We start from the raw sequence: 4041 nt of genomic DNA on the forward strand, positions 1-4041 counted from the left end.
CCGCGGCGCGGCGCGGGCACCGTCCGCAAATTCTCACACCCCCAGCCAGGCGAAGCGCCGGAGCTGGAACGGCCGCGGGGCGCGGAGGGGAGGGACGCTGCGATCCTTCCCGACCCCTGGCGCACTCGCCCCGAGCCCCGAGCCCCAGAGCCGCCACGGGACCCTGACTTCGATCTCGCTTGAAAACCAGCGAGCAGAAAGTGCCATTCGCAAAGTGAGTGACGGCTGGTCGTCCGCCAAACCGCTTTCCGCCCTTGGGTTCCCAGGGCATCCATCCCCGGATTGGGCAGGCTACTTGGTCCTGTGTCACAAGGCGGGGGCCCGGGTCACCCAAGGCATTGGCCAGCCCAGGCTCTGGGCTCAAATCCTGGCTGTTCCCTAGACCACGGGCCTTTCCATCGGGAGTTCCCCTTATCAGTCGGATGTGGAAAATAAATGGGTTTACCCAGGACTTTCACTAACACGTCTAAGTCATTAGGGCGCGCCGCGTGGCGCTGGCACACCGCCCGTGCAGCGACGACGAGGTGTGCCCGCCCCGGACTGGCACGGGCGCTCGCTTTGCCGCAGCCGTCTACACTGCTGGGAGATGCTGTTCTCCGTCGCGTTGTAAGAAGGAAACCGCAGCTCGGAGGGCGAGGACTCCTGCCCTCACGCGACACGCCACCGGCCAGCCTCAGCGGCACGGCGAGCGCGGGGACCAGTCTGGATGGGCACCGAGCCGTGCCCCTCTTGATCTGCAACGCCCGTGTCCGCTTGGAATGTTCTTTGGGGTCCGCAGCCCTAGACTTAAGCCTTCGCCACAGTGGAGCTTGGAGGAGGAAGGCGGTGTGGGCGCGAGGACCAGTCACCGCGGGCGTGTCCCGCGTGGTGGGGGAAGAGGTTTGAGGACACTCCTCGGTGGTCCTCATCAACTCGGGCGATGCTCCCAGGACAGAGCCCGCCCGCCCCAGGCGGACGAGCCGCAGGAGCCTCCTCGTGCACGCGGACAGGGAAAGGAGAAAACTCGGCCGGAGCTCCCGGGAATGTCAAAGGAGCCCGGGAAAGGAGGACCAGGTGGCCGGGACCTGGGAGGTCCCCAGCCAGGGGCGCAGTCCAGGCCGAGCGCTTCCCTTGGCCCTCGGCGACCCCTGCGTCCCCCCAGCACCCAGCAGCCCTGCCAGGGGTCCCGGTGCCCGGGTTACCCCAAGGGGGAGAGACGAAAGAGGGGGACCGGGGTGGGAGGGGACATTACGCCCCCCGTCCCTAAACGTCACGCGCACTCAAAAAGACACACACTTGCATACAGATTGACATGCACACACTCAGGCACAATGATGTCAACGGACACAGGCCACAGACACGCTCGCACACGCACCCGCGCCTGTCGCACACTGAACCTGGCTGGCCCTCATGCACCCGCTCAGACGGGCTGTGCACTTGGCAGACAGTCCCTGGAGAAGGCGGAGCCTGGGCGCCCCCGCACTCCCCCCCGCAGCCGGGCAGGACGGGTCCCCCTGCAGGACACCCCAGACCCCACAAGCCGGTGGTTTCTCAGGATGAGAAATAAGGCACCGGAAGTCACAGCTGGACCTTGGATGGGCAGACACAGGCTGGCAGGAGTTGTCGGACACCGCACCCTGGGTGCACGGGGGTGGTATCCCTAACAGTCCCCCATCAGGAAAGTGTAATGACTCTGCGGCCAAGCCACGAGATTTTCCAAAGGGCAGACGAGCTTCAGCAGTTCCTATACCCCCATTCCCCACGTGTGGGAGCTCCTCCCCAGCGGCCCAGTCCTGCAATGATTCCCCTGCTTGCAGACGTCCCCTTTTTTTCTAGCATGGGTCTGAGTGAAAGTCAAGCTCAAAGACAAAGTCCCCATCATCATGGAACCCAAAGACCTGGCACGGGGTTCAAATTGAGACAGCGGTTTCTCTGGCACGTAGAGAAAAATCCAACATTCTGTGAAATGGCAAAAGCCACAAAAAGTCGCCTGCCTGTATTACAATGATGTACTGAAACAGCACTGGCAAATTCTGGAAAGATATAGACCATAATAAATTGTTTGGAGGACAATTAAGTTAGTTGACACAGATACATGGGAAGTCTGGAACAGTGCCTAGTTCGTGGTGGAGATGGAAAAAAACCCCAAAGTCTCCTGATTCCTTGTTCATGGCTCAGTTACCTTAAGGTCTTGCTGAAACCAGGTGAGGGTATAAATAACTTTAGTGGATAAATGAGTTTCGCTACTGTTAAAAATTAAATAGAGAAATTAGATTCCCGTTTCTCTGCTTGCTATTGCCAAAAAGGCCAATCCTCTTGCTAAGTCCCCAGCATAAGGCAGGAAACCAGATGAGCTTCTGCTGCCACTCACCTGAGCCCTTGTTCCATTCAAGGAGCCCAATAAGAGGGAAGTAAATTTGCTCCCTGATGCTCCCTGCACTCCTCCTTTTCCCTCTCCTGACACTTCCAAGGCCACTTCACTATGATGAAATCTCAGACTCTCCCAGATGACCACCAATGTCCTAACCACCATCCTTGCTGGATGAGAAATAAGCCACCAGAAGTCACAGCCGGGGGCTGGCCCGTGGCTCACTCGAGAGAGTGCGGTGCTGATAACACCAAGTCCACGGGTTCGGATCCCATATAGGGATGGCCGGTTCGCTCACTGGCTGAGTGCGGTGCTGACAACACCAAGTCAAGGGTTAAGATCCCCTTACCGGTCATCTTTAAAAAAAAAAAAGAAGTCACAGCCGGACCTTTGATGGGCAGACAGAGGCTGGCAGGAGTTCTCAGACCCCGCACCCTGGGTGCAGAACGGCGGTACCCCTCTTCCTGCACAAATTGGCATCCAGCATTTATAGGTGTGGTCAGATAAGACACTGCTGAGTAGGGACAAGACTAAAGTCAGAAGGTAGGCTAACGTCAGAAAAAAATAAGACAGGGATTGGCCAGTTGGTGTATGTAGTTGGTTAGACAGCAGCCTTATAACGCAAAGGTCATGCAGGTCCAGATCCCAGTACAGGCCAGCCACCAAAAAAAAAAAGAAGAAGATGCAACTCACAATAATAGAAACAGTTAAATGTTTGTTTTTAATTCTTAGGAAAAACAGGAGGGCTCTGGAAAATAATCCTCCTCAAAGAGGAGAGAGGGCTGGCTGGTTAGCTCAGTTGGTTAGAGCGTGATATTGATAACACCAAGGTCCAGGGTTCAATTCCCTGTTACTGGCCAGCCGCCAAAAAAAGCAGGGGGGAGCTTCCATATTTATTCACATAATCCCCCCACCCCTTTGTTCCCTTGATATTTTTATTCTCAAAGCGCAAGGATGAGGGAGTCTAATTATCTGAGGCCCCTGCTCTCCTGATATCCTTACATATTGTCATTAACATGTGAGGCTCTCACCTCCAGTTAACTCAAAAAGTGGCTCATCTGTAGTTAAAAAGCAAAGTTAATTAGAATCTGGAGTTTCATTCTTTCTTTCCTCAATTCCCCAAGCTTAGACCAAAAGTCTGTCTTAATTGAGGCTTCAGGAGATTGTGACCTGGGGCAGGAGTGGGGGTGTGGGGTGGGGCAGCAGAGAAAAAAGTGATGCTGTGTTTGTGTTGCTCATTTTTCCAAATGTCAACCCCAAAGCACGTGTGGTTGCAGGGAATCTCCCAGTGAGGGGTAGGAGCACCAGCTCTGGAGTGAGTTTCCTCCTCTCTCCAGGGTTTGTTTCCTAGGCTGTATGCAGAAGGGGTACCAGCACACAGTGCCGCCCTTAGAAGGTAGAAGGAAGCATCAGTCGGGCAGCATGTTGGCGGGCTGCTAGCTGGTACCTCGCAGGACAGTATCCAGTGATTCGCGGCATCTGTCACTGTTTCCTGTGAGTCTTAGGCTGCCAATGGGCATATGTGGTCCTTATGGGAGGACACAGTGTCTTAGGCTTCTTTATATCTTTTATTGATGAAAAGACACTCTGTTTGTGGAAAAGATCAATCAATTGTGAACACTTACTGGGAGAAAATCAGAATAAGGGTACGTAGGGTATCTGTGAGTCACACATCAAGGCTCATGAAAGATTCC

General features: G+C 55.1%; 1 non-coding gene across 1 annotated transcript; it reads left to right on the forward strand.

Moving 5' to 3' along the window:
- Positions 1-3131: 3131 nt before the first annotated feature.
- On the forward strand, positions 3132-3207 carry TRNAI-GAU. The gene has a single exon. It is a non-coding gene; the product is annotated as a tRNA-Ile (tRNA).
- The last annotated feature ends 834 nt before the right edge of the window (positions 3208-4041 follow it).

This window comes from Galeopterus variegatus, unplaced genomic scaffold (genome assembly GCF_000696425.1).
Source record: "Galeopterus variegatus unplaced genomic scaffold, G_variegatus-3.0.2 Scaffold353, whole genome shotgun sequence".
Lineage (NCBI taxonomy): Eukaryota > Metazoa > Chordata > Mammalia > Dermoptera > Cynocephalidae > Galeopterus > Galeopterus variegatus.